The sequence below is a fragment of the Pleurodeles waltl genome, chromosome 7, assembly GCF_031143425.1.
Source record: "Pleurodeles waltl isolate 20211129_DDA chromosome 7, aPleWal1.hap1.20221129, whole genome shotgun sequence".
NCBI lineage: Eukaryota > Metazoa > Chordata > Amphibia > Caudata > Salamandridae > Pleurodeles > Pleurodeles waltl.
The window spans coordinates 347191288-347209264 of record NC_090446.1 but is presented as its reverse complement, the minus strand read 5'-3'; positions in this window follow the sequence as shown (position 1 = coordinate 347209264).

Sequence of the window (17977 nt, the reverse complement as noted above, 5' to 3'; positions counted from 1 at the left end):
GCTCTGCTACATCGCGAGGGGCGCAACACGCCCTTTTTTTCATTATCTTTTGTTTTCCTTTTTTGGGTTTTGGGTGTCAATCTCTTTCATCCACACGCCCACACAATATTTTAACCCTTAATTTACTGTTTATTTTAAACAATTTTTCCTCCCAATTTGTGAGCTTTCTGCCTGGCATCCTTATTATTTTCTTAATGTTATTTATTTCACTATGTCAAAACAAGTAGCTGATCATTCCAATGACATGGATATGGATAATTTGCGTGCTGATTTGAACTATTTTATTCAGGATACTGTACAACAGGCTGTATCTTCGTCTATGTTACAAATGTCGAAAAAGTTAGAGTTGTCTTTTAAGAAAATGTCCTCTCAGAGTTCCAGTGTTTCGGAACCGGTTAGAGGTAAAAAGCGCATTTTTTCCAAAGTTCAAGTAAAATCGGGCGCTGATGAATCTCCCCAGATTGCTGGTCCTTCCCCCCGTAAAGAATCCAAAACGGTGGAAAAGGGTCCCTCTCCTTTGAATATAATTCAGTTGAGGGATACTGATGATGACATGGAATATGATAATGGGGACAATGATGATTTACAGGGTCCTGACGACCTCTGGCAAGGGCCTTTGGAGAAGAGGCTGAAAGTTTCTCTTTCTGATGCAAATCCTTCACAAGTTAATGATTTTACAGTACTTGATGCTTTGGGGGAACCAATGTTTGATCCGACTCTAATACACCATCCAAATTCTACAGAATGGTTCCCGTCTGATCACGTGGCGGAATATGTTTTGTGTCATTTAAGACACTCTTTAGATAAAGCCACGAGAAATAAACTACGATCTGAATGTCCTCGTCCCTCCCTTCCTTTTAAAATTACTTCCACACCTGTAATTGATCCTAACATGGTGTTATTTTTCTCTAAGTTTGGTAAGGATCCTAAGAAAGGGGTTGACCGTGCGTGGTCTGTATGCCAGGACCGATTATTGGATTTGGTTGGTCCCTTAACTAGGATTCTCGATTTAGCTGAGGATGCCAGGTTGGAAGGCTCACAGATTGATCCTGAAGCTCTGTCCAATTGGGCCCAGCGGGCAATTTGTTTGTTGGGAAATGCAAACACTGCTATTTCTCAGGAGAGACGTAAGAGTCTTTTACTCAAGATAGAACCTAAATTGGGCAGTTTCGCAGCCAGAGAAGAAGGGCAGCAGGCTGACGGCCTTCTTTTTGGAGACTCATTTATTAAGGAGCTCGGTAGATATGTTTCTACCTTTGCAACATTGGACAAGGCTCAATTCTCAATGAAGAAGATCTTCAACTCCAGGGTTTTTGGCAGGGCCGGTAAAGGAAGGAGCCGCTTTACCGGCCGTTTCGCCACCCGTGGTGGCAGTTTCCGAGGCTGTTCCATCTACTCCACGGAATTCAGACCTCAGTTCTACTCCCAAAGAGGGAGGGGTTTCAGGAACAGAAGCTACTGTCAAAGAGGAGGACAAGTCTCAGGTAAGAGATTTATGTTTTGGCCCTCTTCCTGTAGGTGGTCGATTAGCCCATTTTCTTTCAAATTGGTACCGAATTACCGCGGACCCTTGGGTTCTTCAAACCATTCAGGGGTATTGCATAGATCTCTATCAAGTTCCCAGTCAAACTTCCCCACCTCTTCCTCTAAGGTTCTCTCAAGAACAATCTCGTTTGATGAATTTAGATATTTTATCTTTAATTACAAAAAATGTGATAGAAGAAACTTGCTTCCATCCCTCGGGTTTTCTCAGCACCATATTTTTGGTCCAAAAGAAGAACAAAAAATGTTGCCCTGTGATAAACTTAAAACTATTCAACAACTATGTTGTTTAAAATCATTTCAAAATGGAAACTATCCTGCATCTCAGGGACATTCTGTTGGAGGGCGATTGGTTTGTTCGACTGGATCTACAGGACGCTTATTTTGCGATTCCTATCCATCCTTTTTACAGAAAGTTTCTACAGTTTCAATGGGAAGACTCGATTTTTCAGTTCAAAGCCCTTCCTTTCGGTCTAGCTTCGGCTCCTTGGTGCTTCACAAAAGTGATGAAACCAGTAGTAGCTTCTTTAAGAGCTCAAGGAATAAGATTGATCGTCTAACTAGACGATTTTCTCATAATGGCTCAGAACAAGGATACCCTGTTGCAACACTTGCACATTTCCCTTCATCTGTTACTGTCCCTTGGCTTTCTGGTAAACATGGAAAAATCTTCTCTGGTTCCCTCGACTCAAGTGGAGTTTCTGGGGTTCCTCATAGATTCCAAAACCACATCTCTGTCCCTTCCCCATCAGAAGGTATGTCGTATAAAGCACGAGTTACGGCAGATCCTCAGTCTCTCTCATCTTTCTCTGCGATCCTTAGCAAGAATTGTGGGCCTTTTGGCTTCATCCATTCAGGCCATATTCCCAGGTCCGTTACATCACAGGGCTCTTCAAAGACTAAAGATTCGTCATCTCCGCAAGGGCCTTCAGTACTCGGACGTCGTTCGGTTAGATCAGGATTCTCGCGCGGAGATACAATGGTGGCTCGATCATTTGGAAGCCTGGAACGGAAGAGCTATTTTCTCTTCGGCCCCAGATCTAGTATTAGAATCCGATGCAAGTCGGACAGGTTGGGGCGCAAGGTGTGGCAACGTCTCGACTGGGGGCGTATGGTCAGAGAGGGAGTCTGCCTTGCACATCAATTGTTTAGAGATGCTTGCAGGCTCCTTTGCTCTGAAGACCTTCGCGAAGGACAAAGTAAGCTGTTCTATTCTCCTAAAGATGGACAACATTTCCGCCGTAAAGTATATCAATCATCTAGGGGGAACAAAATCCAAACCCCTTGCCGATCTAGCCAAAAGCTTTTGGGAGTTTTGCCTTCTCCGAAAATTGTCGGTCACGGCACAATACCTTCCAGGGAAAATGAATACCATAGCAGATTGGTGCTCACGCTACCTAAAAGATTCCAGCGATTGGCGACTTCATCCTTTAGTATTCAACAAACTTTCTTCGAAATTCGGCCTCATGTCGATAGATTTGTTCGCTTCACGATTGAATGCTCACCTCCCAAAATTTTACAGCTGGAGACCGGATCCCCAGGCTCTCGATACGGACGCTTTTCTCCAAGACTGGTCTCCCCATTTCAATTATGCCTTTCCTCCCTTTATGATGATTGCCAGAGTCATGGCCCAGGTTCGTCGTCAACGAGCCTCCCTGGTATTGGTGACCCCAGCCTTGGTTCCCTTCGGTTCTAGAATTGTCAATAGACTTTCCAGTCCTGATTCCTTCCTTCCCGGAACTCCTGCTCGATCCAGAAGGTCGTCCTCACGATATGGTTCTCGACCACTCCTTAACTCTGGTAGCATGGAAGATTTCGGGTCAGCCTGGAGAACCCCAGGAATTTCGGAAGAAGCTGCCCAATATATCCGCCACTCTTGGGCCCCAGGAACATCCAAGGCCTACAAGTCTGCCTGGTTGGTCTGGTGTGGCTGGTGTTTGGACAGGAACTCAGATCCCTGTTCAGCCGATGTGACTTTAATTGTTAATTTTTTAGCGTCTCTTGCCTCCCAAGGAAAGGCATATAGAACAGTGAATACTTATAGATCCGCCATTTCTGCTGAACATGTTCGAATCGATGGTAAACCGGTTGGGGAACATCCTTTGGTGTGTCGTCTTTTGAAGGGAGTAAGATTTTCTAATCCCCCTACACCTAGATACACGCATTTATGGGATGTGAATTTGGTTTTGAATTTGTTCAACTCTTGGCTCGATAATGATTTACTTTCTTTAAAGTGTCTTTCTGCGAAGTTAACTATGTTGTTATGCTTAGTTTCATTGAAGCGTGTTTCTGATGTAAGAGCTTTGGATATATCTTCCGTCCAGTTTTCTCCTTCTAATGTGTCTTTTAGAGTTCATAGGAGAACTAAAACTAACATTTCTATAATTCATTATCCGTATTTTCCTTTGCATCCTAAGCTATGTGTTGGTAAATGTTTAAAAGTTTATATTGCCAGAACTGCAGATTTAAGAATGTCCTCCTCTCCCCAGTTATTGATTTCATTTTCTAAACCTCATAAATCCGTTTCTTCCCCTACCCTGATTCGTTGGGTTAAATGGGTTATGACCCTTGCGGGTATCGACACTACCTCTTTTGGAGCACATTCTACTAGAGGTGCTATGGCTTCTAAGGCTTTTTGTGCTGGAGCTCGCTTGGAGGACATTCTTAGATCAGCGGATTGGTCTAATGTTACCACCTTTAGGACTTTTTATTGCAAACCTATTTCTTCTATGGCTGATTCAGTCGTTAATATGCTTTAAACAAGCATAATAGGAGCCTCCGTTCTTGTAATAAAATTCAGATTTTCCTAGCTTTAGTGAAGGAAAGTCTAGATTTTATTAAAGACACGGAGGCGAGTATTATCCCACCGCTTTTAATAACCCACCCTTTCTTTTTCAGTGCCGGCTCCTTCTGAACCACTCGTCTCATCCTGAAGATGCCGATTCCGGGTGTAAGGCCCTTCTTCGGAGTGATCTTTCTTCTGGCACTTCCCATGTTCACCGCTTATCGCTATCCAGATGTTGTGATACCCACCTGAAGCCGTCTCCTCTCTCTTCTCTGGACTTTGCCAAAGACTTTTTCACTTTATTAATGGCCTTTTCCATTATTTTGGTTATAATTCCTTTATTCCGTCCGCTTTGACCTGCTCCTGCAAGAAAAGAGGACTTGTTGCTCGTAGTTAAGATAGTTATTAGGATTGGGCGTTAATTAATGGTTGTTTGTTTGTGACATCATCAATGACTTTTTTTCCTCATGTTTCATGGGATATGTAGTTTTTGTGATATGTTATCTTGGCTGCTATTCGATTAAAGCAAGAAAGGAAAGCATAATACTCGCCTCCGTGTCTTTAATAAAATCTAGACTTTCCTTCACTAAAGCTAGGAAAATCTGAATTTCTTATATGGCTTCACATCTATATATCTTCTTTTTTCTTCACTTTAATTATACCGCAAGGGAGACCCTTTTGTGTGTTGCTTCAATATCTAATTGTTTTCCTTTACAGTTTTGGATCTTGATGTTTTTGTGGTTAGTACGACAATCTATGTAACTATGTAATACCTGGGATGGTATCATTATATATATCTTTTCTTTGTATACATTCTGTTACAGCCTTGAAAAAGTCTTATTGACGAAAAACGTGTCGGCTGTATTCTCATTTGGAGGGGCTATTTCGCATATGGAGTAGCTGGTGTTTTTATTGGAGGCATACGAAAACGAACAAATTAAAATCTTCTTGATGGACCATATTACAGTGTTATACGTTTCTGTATAAATATACGAAGGGCTGAACCTTATGGACTTTTTGGTGTGCCATGGTGCATCCTTGGTATTGACAGGGGCCGTGGTCATGGCGACTCCTTACTCAGGTCGAAGATGTTGGCAGTTTTAAATAACTGGCATAAGAACACTTTGGTCATGCGTAATGGTGTATCTACCTAGTTAGTTCCGTTTGTGGTATCAAATTTAGGAATGTTTATAAAAAACTATTTTTTGTGAATAGTTTTGCTTGTATTCTATATTCAATATGGCGGTCGCAACTATCGTGGCACTTAGTGAATGACGCAGTTCCGGCATGCGTGTTTGGTGGATTTGATGACTGTGTGTACAAATGTGCTATGGGCAGTGGCAAGTGAATCCAGTAAGTTCTGTTTGTGGTATGAATTAATTCTGTGAATGGGCTTTCTCTTTATGGCGGTTGTGAATATCACAGCATCGAGTAAACAAAAACCTCCGGTATACGCAAGCAAAAGACTTGATGATGGCGCAGTTAAATGTGCTGTGTACAATGGTAAGTTAATTTATTAGTTCCGTTTGTCACATCAATTATATTTAGGAACCTTTGCAATATGCGAGCTCCTATGAATTGGTTCACTCCTATCCAATATGGCGGTTGTGAATACTATAGCATCCAGTTAGTTATAACTTCTGGTATACGCGATTGGGGATCTTTAATGACTGCGCCGCCTCTAAATTTGATATGCTACACTGGTGGACAAGAAGGTGGGGTATGTAAACTGGGTGTCACACGATTGTTTGTTTTGCCTGATTTCACACATATCGATATCTCTGTATTGCTTAAACTGTGGAGGAACTGCCTAAACTGCCTATAATATGGAGGAACAAGAGGTATTAAAATGATGATTTTGCTAAACACCATTAGGGTGCTTGCTATGGCATCTTATTCACACTATGAGAAGTTTGTGTATGTACCGGTGTTTTCACTCATGTCGATACTGTTGTGTTGTTTAACTTGTGGAGATATATGAGACATGTGAATGATAACTTTGTTATACACTTTGAGGATGCCTGGCTATGGCACGTTTTCTTTGGAAAACAATGAGGAGTTTGTACATGTGAACCAGGCATCTTGCATGTTTTCTGCCCTGTTAGATTTTTATGTATAATGATATTTATGTACTGCCTAGTTTATGGAGTAACAAAAGGTACTATATTACGTGCACTTAGGAGAGGTGCATGTGGGAAAAAACACATTCCTTTTAAATATTGTTGATGAAATGGTGCTAATGAATAGTTAATGGATATTGTGAAGACTGTATACCCCTTTTTGATTATATATGAGGGAAGATGAATTAACGATCTTAGTTTTATCTTTATATATATAAAAAATATCTTTTTGGATTAAATGATAAAAGATTTGCACATTTTACTTGCAATAGCACATTTTGAATATTACTTGGAAATGAAGATTCATTTGATGCAAATAGGTGATATAAGATTCTTTCCCCTTCATATTAGATTCTTGTGTTGGAAGTACGAATGACTTAAGAGCAACGATTAAATTAATCAAACTTGAGGCCAATTGTTTAGGTCGGTTTAATGAAATTGTTTCTATACTATGAACTGCAAATTGGTAGGTGTATATGCAGGAAGTGGGGCTTTTTATTATATAATTATACCATTTGGACAATTGGTTTTAAAGCACCATTGGCAAATAAATTGTGCCATATTAAGGTTGGGTGCAACTGATAAAATCTAGAAGGGTGAGTGTGGGGGTGTTTTATATACAATTTTTAATAATTTGTAGACATACACTTTCTTGCATTGATGGCTTTTCTGGGGTGCTTTTTGGTGATGTTATAGTAATTTGTATATTTGTTCATGTTTGTGGGTGTTTTTATATGTATTGTATATGTATTATTTTTATGTTTTTTACAAGTAGTTTTAATATTTGGATTTTAGTGTCTTTGTTATAAATCATGATAGTCCCTTACCGGTTTCTTCTTTTTCAAAGAACTGTGCAAATGTATGTATCTGTTAAAATATTGTGGTCTATTGTTTGTTGATATAATAGTGTATTTGTGTGTATTTTGTATTGTTATATATTTTATTGAATGTGTGTTACATGTGTTGTATTACAGCCCTGAAGAAGACCTATGTGAAAGGACAAAACGCGTTGGCTATAAATCAATGAATTGGACATTCTATATTATTGGTGGTGGTGCACTACCTTTGTTCTAAATTGTATTCTTCCCTTAGTTTTAAAGGAGTACACCTTGGCAGCAGGTGTTGGTTTGAGTGCACACAAGAAAGACAGATTAATAATTCTCTTTTATATTTCAGGACGTTTGGTCAGGTACGTTGATTTGTAGCCTGCTGCTCTTCTTTTGATGAACATGAAAGTGCAAATATTGTTTGTTTTGAATTAGTAAGCTTAGTATAGTATAATTCAAGCTAGTAAGCTTGGGATAAAGTACATACATTGGCAGTCATATTTACTCTTCTATGGCAGTCACATTTACTATTTATCACAGTAATGCATGGACCACATGTGTAGGTAGGCAGGGATAGTTTGATATCTCTGATGAAGGTGAAAGACGGCCTCTTGGCGATGGCCAAAACATGTTGGCAAAGTAAAAGGTTTTGAAGACGCCAATTCCCAATAAAAGCCCCCTCTTCTTTTCACTTACCGTTGGTATCCTGAAAAAAACAAATTCCCTTGGGGAATCTTCCCGGAAGATATTTTTAACAGTCTTTTTCTTTTCTGGATCGCTGCTTCTATTCAGTATACTGCTTTATATAAGAACTCCCAATTTTGGTTGAATCTGTCCTGGTAGTACCATCCTACCAGGGTGTGGATAGGTGCCGATGATGAAGCATGTCACTATGAGTGAGTAAGACGTCTACTCCAATTCAATTCTCTTTAAGTATCTTTGGTAGACTGTAAAGTAGTTTTCTATCTTCTGTCCCTGTCTCTCTAAGTCTGGATGCCTTTTTGTGTTGGATTAGCTTATGTGGGAGAATGCAACTAGAATTCTCTCTTGCTCTCTCTGTGTGTGTATAGGTATACCAGAAAATGGCTTAGCAGAAGTTGCTAACGTCTCGAGAAATCATTGGTACTGCACATACGACCACAAATACCAGCCCCTTCCTGAGCCAGCATGTGTGGCTAAAGTCTTCAAACCAGAAGCCTGAAGTTCAGTAAAAGACCACCTAGCCACTTAATGATCACATATTTCCCTTTCCCTCCTGTGATGATGCCTTCCACAGTACAATTTGTATTTGGAATTGTAAATATCCAAAGCACTGAGCCCCTCATAAGCAGTACTGACTGGACCAGAGTTTTCTTTCCAGCTAGCAATAGCTGCTCTATTTTTGAAGGTCTTGGCACATTTTCAAATCCAGATTCTAGCTGCTACCTTCTTCTTTTGTGCCTCCCCATCCCTCTCCAAAGGCAGATGCATTATGGGAAAACCCAGACCCATCAGTCAGGCATAAACAGAAGTCAAAAATTCCAAGTTGCTTCCTCATGACATAAATGACCTACATATTATCATCACAAAAGGATGCCTTCTCTTTATTGGGGTGTTCATTTCCCACACTACTCCCATAGGATGACATTCAGATGGCTATGACATAGAGCTCCCTAATTCTCCTCAGCTGATGCTATATCTTATCCATCAGCATCCCAGGACTTTCGAAGACAGATAACCAATAGCATCATTTTAGGAACAAAAACTCTGACAAATATTCTAGGTACTTTCCCTTCGCTAGCATTTGATCTTTCATAACTTCTTACGCTTGATCTTTTCTTATCACCCATCCGGGAATCCTCGGAGGTAATGATTACATAACAAGATATTAAAAAATCTGGAGCGCCCAACCAGAAAATTTAAGTCAATACAGAAAAATATATTATATATTGTAAGTCACTTTTGTAATATCGCTTGAAAGGTTCATATCAAACAATATATTTATTATTATTGACATCCTTTATAAAAGAAATGGAAATATAGATATCAGAGAGGTACACAATATGAAAAGTCCCTAGAATAAGAAGCCATGTCCTCTGGTGTGATCCTTATCTATCAAAAATTAAAGTCCATATAACCTTGTGGTGAAAACCAAGTTGGAATGTAGAAACAACAGCCGCCAACATGCGTTTCATCTTAATAAAAGACTTCTTCAGGGCCCCAAACTTCGGTTCTCAATAATGCCACAGATCCACAAAGCATTTAATGTAATCAAATAACATGTGTACATGAAAGATTCTGCCTTTATAGTATATGATAGCCACAATATTCATACAAAAAAGAACACAGCGTGACCCCTTGATAAGAGTTTGCGTACCTCCGTGATGTTAATACCAAACTCACACAAGTGACCATGTCCTACGTTATTTAATTATTAATGAAATTAAATGCTTTGTGTGTCAGTGGGCATTCCCCTGTAATGTCAATCTAACCTGTATAGTATAAGTAGCCCAGAAATGGAGGGGAAATGTCCTCTCGTATGCCAGGCTGGTACACCACTACTGGGTTCTGGGCTCACAGTCTCAAGGAGGCATAGCTGAGGATGTGCTAGTACCACTATACCAGCACACAAACACCAGCTGCAAACTTCATAGACTCAAGACTAGGCCTTTGTACTGCCCACCTGGCACACCACCACCAACATCTGCAGGCTTCACAGACTGAAGGGGCTCATCTGAGGAAGCACTAGTACCACTACCCCAGCACACCTCCAGTGATGCAAGCTTAACTTATTTAAGGGACTCTAGTACCACCTGGCTGGCACACTACCAATGGGTACAGGCTTCACAGACCAAATTGGCCTGACTATGGATGTGCTAGTACTGCCTGTTTGGGACATCATCACTCAGTGCACACTTCACAGGGCCAAGGGGCTCGGCCTTTGGAGGTACTAGTACTGGTCTGTCAATACACCACCACCAGGTGCACACTTCACGGACCGAAGAGGTCCAGGTGTGGAGGTGCTTGTACCTCCCACCTGGTACAGCACAGCTGAGTGCAAGCTTCATGGACCTAAGGGACCTGGCTGCAGAGGTGCTAGTTCCACTCACCCGGTACACCACCACTGGGTGCACTTTTTATTGATGTAAGCAATGTGGGTGCAGAGGCCTTAATACCCCCAGTCATTACCTCCACTGGATGCAGTCTTCATTGACCAAAGGAACCTTGCTGTGGAGACACTAGTAATGCTCTTTTGATGCAGTACCACTTATTGAAGCTTCATGGACCCAAGAGATCTGGTTGAGGAGGTTCTGCTATCGCTCTTCTGGCACACCACCACTGGGTGCAAGCTTCACTGACTCAAGGGGCATGGTTGTAGAGATGCTAGTGCTGCCCACTCTATACACCACCTCTGGGTTCAGGCTTCGTGGACCACAGGAACCCTGCTGTGGAAGTGCTAGCACCAACTGCTTGGTACAGCACCACCATGTGCAAGCTTGATAGACCCAAGGAGATCCAGATGAGGAGGGGCTAATACTGCCCACCCATCAAACGACCACTGGATGCACGCTTCATGTACTCAAGGTGCCTGGCTGCTGAGGGGCTTATGGTATCTAGCCAATACACCACCACTAATTGCAAGCTTCACAGATCCAAGGGACCTGGCTGTGGAGGTGCAAGTACCATCAAATTAGTATACCGCCACTGAGTGAAAGTTTCAGGGGCCTTAAGGGTCCCTGCTGAAGAGGGGCTTGTACCATGGCCCAGTACGCAACAACTTAGTGCAAGCTTCATGGACCAAAAAGCCTTGGCTCCGGATGTGTTAGTATCACCTGCCTAGTGCCCCACCACTGGGTCCAAGCTTCATGCACCCAGGGGGGCCAGACTATGGAGGAGCTAGTGCTGCCCAGTCAGTTTGCCACCACTGGGTGCAAGCTTCACAAACCCTAGTTTTCTGGCTATGGGGATGTTTGTTCCACCCCCTTACTATGCCACCATTGGGTTCAGGTTTCATGGTCCCAAGGGGCCTGGCTTTGGAGGGATTAGTACTACCCACTCAGTACTGCCACCTGGAGCAAGCTAAACATTCCCAAAAGACCCCGCTGTGGAAGTGCTAGTACCACCCTTCTTGTGCACCATCACAAGTTGCAAACTTCATGGACTAAATATAATTGGTGTGAGCCTCTCGCACCACCCTCCCAATGCATCATCAATGGGGCCAAGCTTCACAGATCAAGGGGGACAGCTGTTGAGGCCCTTGTACCACCCAGTCAGTTTGCCTCCAGTAGCTGCAAGCTGTGGGAAGATAAGAAGCCTGGCTGCAGAGGTGCTTGTGCTGACCTGTTTGTACAACACCACAGCTTGCAAGCTTCACATGATCACTAAGCCTAAGTGTGGAGGCACGAGTACTGCTTGTTCAGTACACCACCACCAGCTTCAGGCTTCACAGTGTCTAGGTGCTGACAGACTAGTACCGATTTGTCAGTACACCACCATTGTGGTCAAGATTCACAGGGTTCAAAAAGCCTGGCATAGACTAGTATCTCCCACCTGAAACAACACCAATGGATGCCTGCAAAGAGGCTAGCACTGCCTATTGGCTACTCCTCTAGCAGGTGCGATCTTCATGGTCCAAACAGCCCTGCTGTGGGGAGCTAGTACCAACCAATCACTACCCCACCACGAGTGAAAGCTTCACCATTGCACATGGCACAAAAGTGCCACATAAGGTGGGATCACCAAACTGACACTTATGTGGCTCATCAACTCTGGCTCAAGCTTCATGGACTAAAGAGGACTGTCTGCATATTGCCCTGCAGCCTAACTCCTATGCTGCATGGTTGAAGGCCATGAATAATGGACGTCCAATGTTTGAGGAGAATGTGGAACAGGGCCTAACAAGCACTGAAATCCACCCCCTCACCTGGACAAAACCAGTCTACAATGGGATTCGAATGGCTAGCAGGTGTGGCACAGGGCCTTGCCAGAGTTCAGTCCCTGCACCTCACCATGCAGTGTACAACTTTGAGCCCATTATTTCATCCCAAAAAGATCAGCTGATGGACAGAATGCTGAACAATGCAGACATTCACCACAGTCACAAAGACCTGGGTTTAATCCATCATTTTTTTGAACACCACGCCACCCCACTTTGAACCCAGCCGTATGCAAATTAATCTTGACCCTATTTCCCAATGGAACAGTCCAGCCTGAACTGCCAGGCCAGGTCCTCCCAGGACCGGAATCAACCATCTTGGGACCGGCTTTGGGGTATTACCACTCATCAGCTACACTAGCTAGAATCCTGTGGTATAGTGAGCACGGGACCCACGTCTGGGCATACCCTTCCCACTTAGGGCAACAAAAGCAAAAAGAACAGATGATGAATGGAAAGCTGAACAATGTAGACATTCACCCCGCATTCACAAAGATCTGGGTTTAATCCATCCTTGTTTTGCCCACCACGTCACCCCAGTATGGACCCAGCCATATGCAAATCAGTCTTGACCCTGTTCCCCATGGGATCAGTCCAGACAGAACTGCTAGGCAGGGTCCTTCCAGGACTGGAATCAAGCATACTGGGACTGGTTTTGGGGTATCATTCCTTATCAGCCAGACTAGCTTGAATCCTGCGGTGCAGTGAGCAATGCCTGTCCCAAAACAAAAGTTCACGGTGTTCCTTCGCCCTCCCCCTGGGAGGCAGAAATCCCACTAAACACCAGGGACTTACTTATTTTGTTAGTGTAGGGGTGGGGGCTGCACAGAATGGGATAGCCATGCCCCCATGCCAAATAAATGGGGACAAAATCTTTTTGCCCTGTGGGGGGCAGGTCGGGTAGTTACCCCGATCCACCCCTGGGAGGGCATACAGCTCACTAGATGCCAGGGAATTAAAAATACAGAGGGGGGGGTCTGCACACCAAAATGGGCATCATTATGGCCCCACTGCAACTGAAGGGGGCCTTTCTGCTCCCCCTGCGGAATAAAGCGTCTCATTCCAATGGCAAGCAAGAGGACATTTGACTCTTTTGGGTGTTGATTTTACATTTGGGCCGGGAGAAATTGGCTAACTTCCAATATTGTCCCACTTACAAAGGTCAATGGCTGCACTTTTTTGGCTTGGGTAGGCTGCCACCTGGAAAAATGTAATAGACCCAGACACTTCTGAAAACTAGACATCTGGGGGAATCCGTGGTGGTGTGCTTCACATGCACCCTATGCCATTTTCTTATTCACAGTGCCATGCAAACCTCCAACTTTGCCTGAGAACCCACATTTTCCCTATATTTCTATGGTGGAAACTTGTGGAATCTGCAGGAATCCACACAATTCCTACCAGCCAGCATTGCCCCATTTGTGCTGATAAAAACTATACCACACTTATAAGAATTTTGTTGGTGTGTGTTGAGTATTGTGTCAAGTTTTCACCACTATCCTGTGTGTATGGCGACAGGATTCTTTTCACAGGTACCTTACATTGAATGTTTAATACCTGGTGTTTTTGACAATTCAACTGCTGTCAAGACTGACTTGATAGGCTAGGGGACAGATGTATGCAAGGGATTTAGCCATTTTGTGGTAAATGTGCACATATTGGCTAAACTTCTTATGAACCAGCCACTCCACCAATCAGTGAAATATTTAAACACTATCAAAAGATCAAATAGGATTTTAATATTTCCAGAATCTCCACAGTGTATAAGATAATTAGATAAGATCTAAAGTATGCTTCCATGCACCTTTAATTCAGGAACACAAAACGGGAAGAAACAAAAGGAAGAAGAAACACTATTTTAGTGACATATATAAACATAAAGGCCAAACACTATAATCTTAGACCCGTCTTTCTTGCTACTATCTTCTATAACAAAGTTACATTGTGTTGGCCCACTTCAGAAATAAATAAAAATTTGTCTTTCTCTCTTGTTCTCATTTTAGTTTGTGGTTGTGCAGGTGTTTATCAGTGTATATATGCTTACTGTGATGAGGGCTGTGTTCCTTTTGAGGTTTTATCAATTATTATTTTATAGGTTTAAATTTAAAAAAGGATAGCCTATGTATAACATGGCCAGGCACCCGGTCTCCTACAGGCTGGTAATCCTTGGTGCATAAATAGTTTGGATTATTCAGAGATGGGTTGTAACAAACAGTCTTTAAGCCAGATTTCCCACTCAAACATCCCTCTACAACCAACACCAGCTACATGCAGCCTTTAACCTGTGCAACAGTGCTTAAAGCCTGTGCCCAAATGTTTCATCGCAGTGAATCCCTGCAACATATGGCCTTCGCTGTGCTCACCAGGGATTGCCTCCTTAGATTAGGCAGTGTCCTTTCCTAGCCCCTGTGTAGACACTAAGCATTTGCTGTATAGAAGCATATATCAATTTTTCCTATTTTGTTTTTTTAAGAGTCTGTTAGAGTTCATAGAGAATGTGAATAGCAGTATCATGGATGATGTCATTAGTGATGAATCAGTGATATAATTTTAGATGTTATCATTGATGCTATCAAAAATGTAATTTAACATGTCACGAGAGATGTAGTATGTGATCTCATTACCAGTGCACGAAATGGGTGAAACATATGGTCAGTTTATTAAACTATAACTGTTATGTTCCTGTGTTTTTGGGTTTGCTATCTATCTATCTATCTATCTATCTATCTATCTATCTATCTATCTATCGTAGAGCCTCATATACACACACATATGTAAATATCTGTACATATCTTGATTCTTTTACTTCTATTAATGTATGAAGGTAGAAATGGCACATCCTAATACCCATATATCTATATAATCTTTTATAATACATCTGGGCCTCTGGGGGGGTGCAGGCAGCAGCAGACAAGGCTGTGGCACCACCACATTAGACTCCTTTCTTCCAAGAGCTGTTGGGGTTGTTACAAATAAATTGATTTGGCAGAGAGGCGGTTATCCATGGAATTGGAAGATTGGCACCAGGCCCCAGCAGATAATGGTCCTCGTGAGGCCGCAGATGTGGAGGTGGATTATCTGGGGGGGGGGCAAGGCGCTGGTATGGCTGACGTTGAGGCTGTCCAGGCTGAGCCAACAGAGTCAATAGAGGATTCTGGGGGGCACGGCCCCTCTAGAAGAAGCAAAAGACTTCTACTATCTTCTCCCCCGGCCTGTCCCGTGGATAAATGTAGCCCTCCCCCGAGGAAAACAAAACCCTTAAAAAAACTGATACCAAAGGCGAAAACATCTCTCCTGGAGCTCCCTAAGGATGCGAGCAGTAACCTTGCACCTTGTCAGCACTTGGGGTACGATACAACTAATATACTGACTAAATTTCGGGAGATTATTCAGGAGATTTTGTCTCCCGTGGTGGCGAAATTATCTGCCATAGAAAAAACAGTATCCCTGATTTGTGCGCAAGGAAGTCAAGGAAGGCATGGTGTAGGTAGTTGTGTGGCTTCGACTAGGCATTCCTGTGCCAGTGAGGAGTTGTCCCTTCCAGAGGTAGCCGCAGGACCCTTGGGGCCCATGGGAAATTCATCTTACCTACTGGTGAATCCTGTAAACCCTGGGGGTCAGGGTGTCTGTGTTAAATCTGCTCCGACCGCACCAACCTCTTCATTGAGGACAGAGAGGACAGTCAATATGTTTAGCTGCAGTAGGCAGCCTGACACGGATTCTGTGGCAGCCGGTGGGGGCGGCCAACTGCCGTCTGGAATTGATAATTTGAATCCGCCAACGGCCAGGCCCTCCCTGGCCTGTTTAGATCTCCCCCCTGCGTGTGCCCCCTATGTGGTAGTGCTGACGAATGTGCCTGCTCTTGTTCCTGGGGTAACTGAGTCTACAAACCAACTCATAAATAAGGTTGGCCATTGGCTGAGCAACAACTGTGATTTTTCATGTAAGGACTTCAAGGATATCTTGTTTGCCAGAAGAATTGGTTGGGTCGGTCCTAAAAATAAGGTGGGGAAGGACGACTGTATTATTATAAATGTCAGATATCCCGCATTGACTAAAAGGTTTCTTTCTAGCCATCGTTCTCCTGTCCCTGGTGTAGGTTCTATGAGTATGGTTCCTTTGGGCTATTTTTATGATCACATGCGATTGAGTACTGGGGTGTCTCTTGGCTCGGGTAGGAATCTCCCCCTGGGTCAGATCAGCCTGCAGGTAAATAGCAGAAGAACCAACAGTAACCTATCCTTGGAAGGGGTGGACTGACAATGCGCCAAGGCGCTGGCTATACAAGAAGAGGTGCCCCCACATTGTAATTTTCTCATGGAACATTGCGGGCAATGATGCTAAGTTATCTGATCATGCATGGGTTGGGTGTGTGGCTAACTATGATGTTATCATGCTTCAGGAAACTTGGTCGGTGGGGCTGTCTGTGTGGGATGGGTATGACAGATATGCAATTCCAGCTGTGCAGTCATCTTGTGGTCGCTCGAAAGGTGGCCTGGTTACTTTAATTCGCCTTTCTAAGATAGTGGGTGCTTTTCAAATTAACTGCCACCATCAAGGTATATTGCTGGTATGGGTAGTCTTCTCCAATCATTTTAATATACTATTGGTTAACTTTTATAATGCTGTGTGGGATGTGGGGTGCCAAATTGGGGCCCTGTTCGCCGTTCTCAAGATTATGAAATATAGAATGGAGAAGGTGGGATTGGAATTCTGTGCCATCATCTCTGGGGATTTTAATGCCAAGTTGGGCAGGTCCAGCACTGTGGTGAATCCTTTCATTCGTGACTGCGAGGACTACTTAGCACATGGTCCGCAGGACTCTAGAGGCAGGGATCTATTAAAAGAACTCAGGGAGATGGGCCTCTTGAATTTTTATGATATTGAAGCAGTAGGCACTCACCAACTTCCAACCTATGTGGGAAGAGGGTCTGGATCCACCATCGACTATATTTTTGTGTCTCCTCCTATGAGAGACTTGGTGATTGGGGGTAAATTGTTAGGCGAGTGCTTTAGCGATCATAATCCCCTTATACTGTCCCTTAAACTCCCTGGGGCCTTACGCGTATTAGGACGAGGCAGGCCTGTAACAGTGGTGACAAAGGACCAGGGTAGGCAGCTTGGGTGGAAGCAAGTAGACCCCCATAAAGTTGTAGGTAGGGATGTGGGGGATAACTTACAGCTATTTATGGAAATACTCCTGACAGAAGCACCAAATCCCACGATTGTTATGAATGCAATAACAGTAGTAAATGCAGCAGTTAGAGACTGCCTCTTTTCAGTAGGCAGCCACCTGAGTAAACGCAAATGTGGCTGGTATGACAAAGCCTGCTATGATGCAAGAGCAAATTTGAAGATGGCCAATAAGATTCACCCTAGAGATTGGGTTCTTGTAAAAGAAGCTAGAACAAGGTATAAAAGGGCCCTGAGGGATAATAAGCTAAAATATAAAGATAAAGCTTGGGAAGAGCTAGAGCGTGCTACAGCTCTGAAGGACCTTGGCCTCTTCTGGAAGGTGGTAAACAGAGGTTCCTTTGAAACAGAAACTTCTGAGGGCCTTGGTTGTAACATCACCCCGGAGGCCTGGGTAACACATTTCTGTAGAATATTTGAAGGTACCCCCCTAAGAAATATTCAAGAGAGCGTGTATGATGTGGCTCCTAACCTAGCAATCAGGTTTTCACTCCAGGAGGTTATTGAGGCGATACAGAGTAGTGCGTGCAATAAAGCTCCGGGCCCGGACTCGATCCCCATGGACCTGTCTAAAGCTAACCATCAACTATGGGCA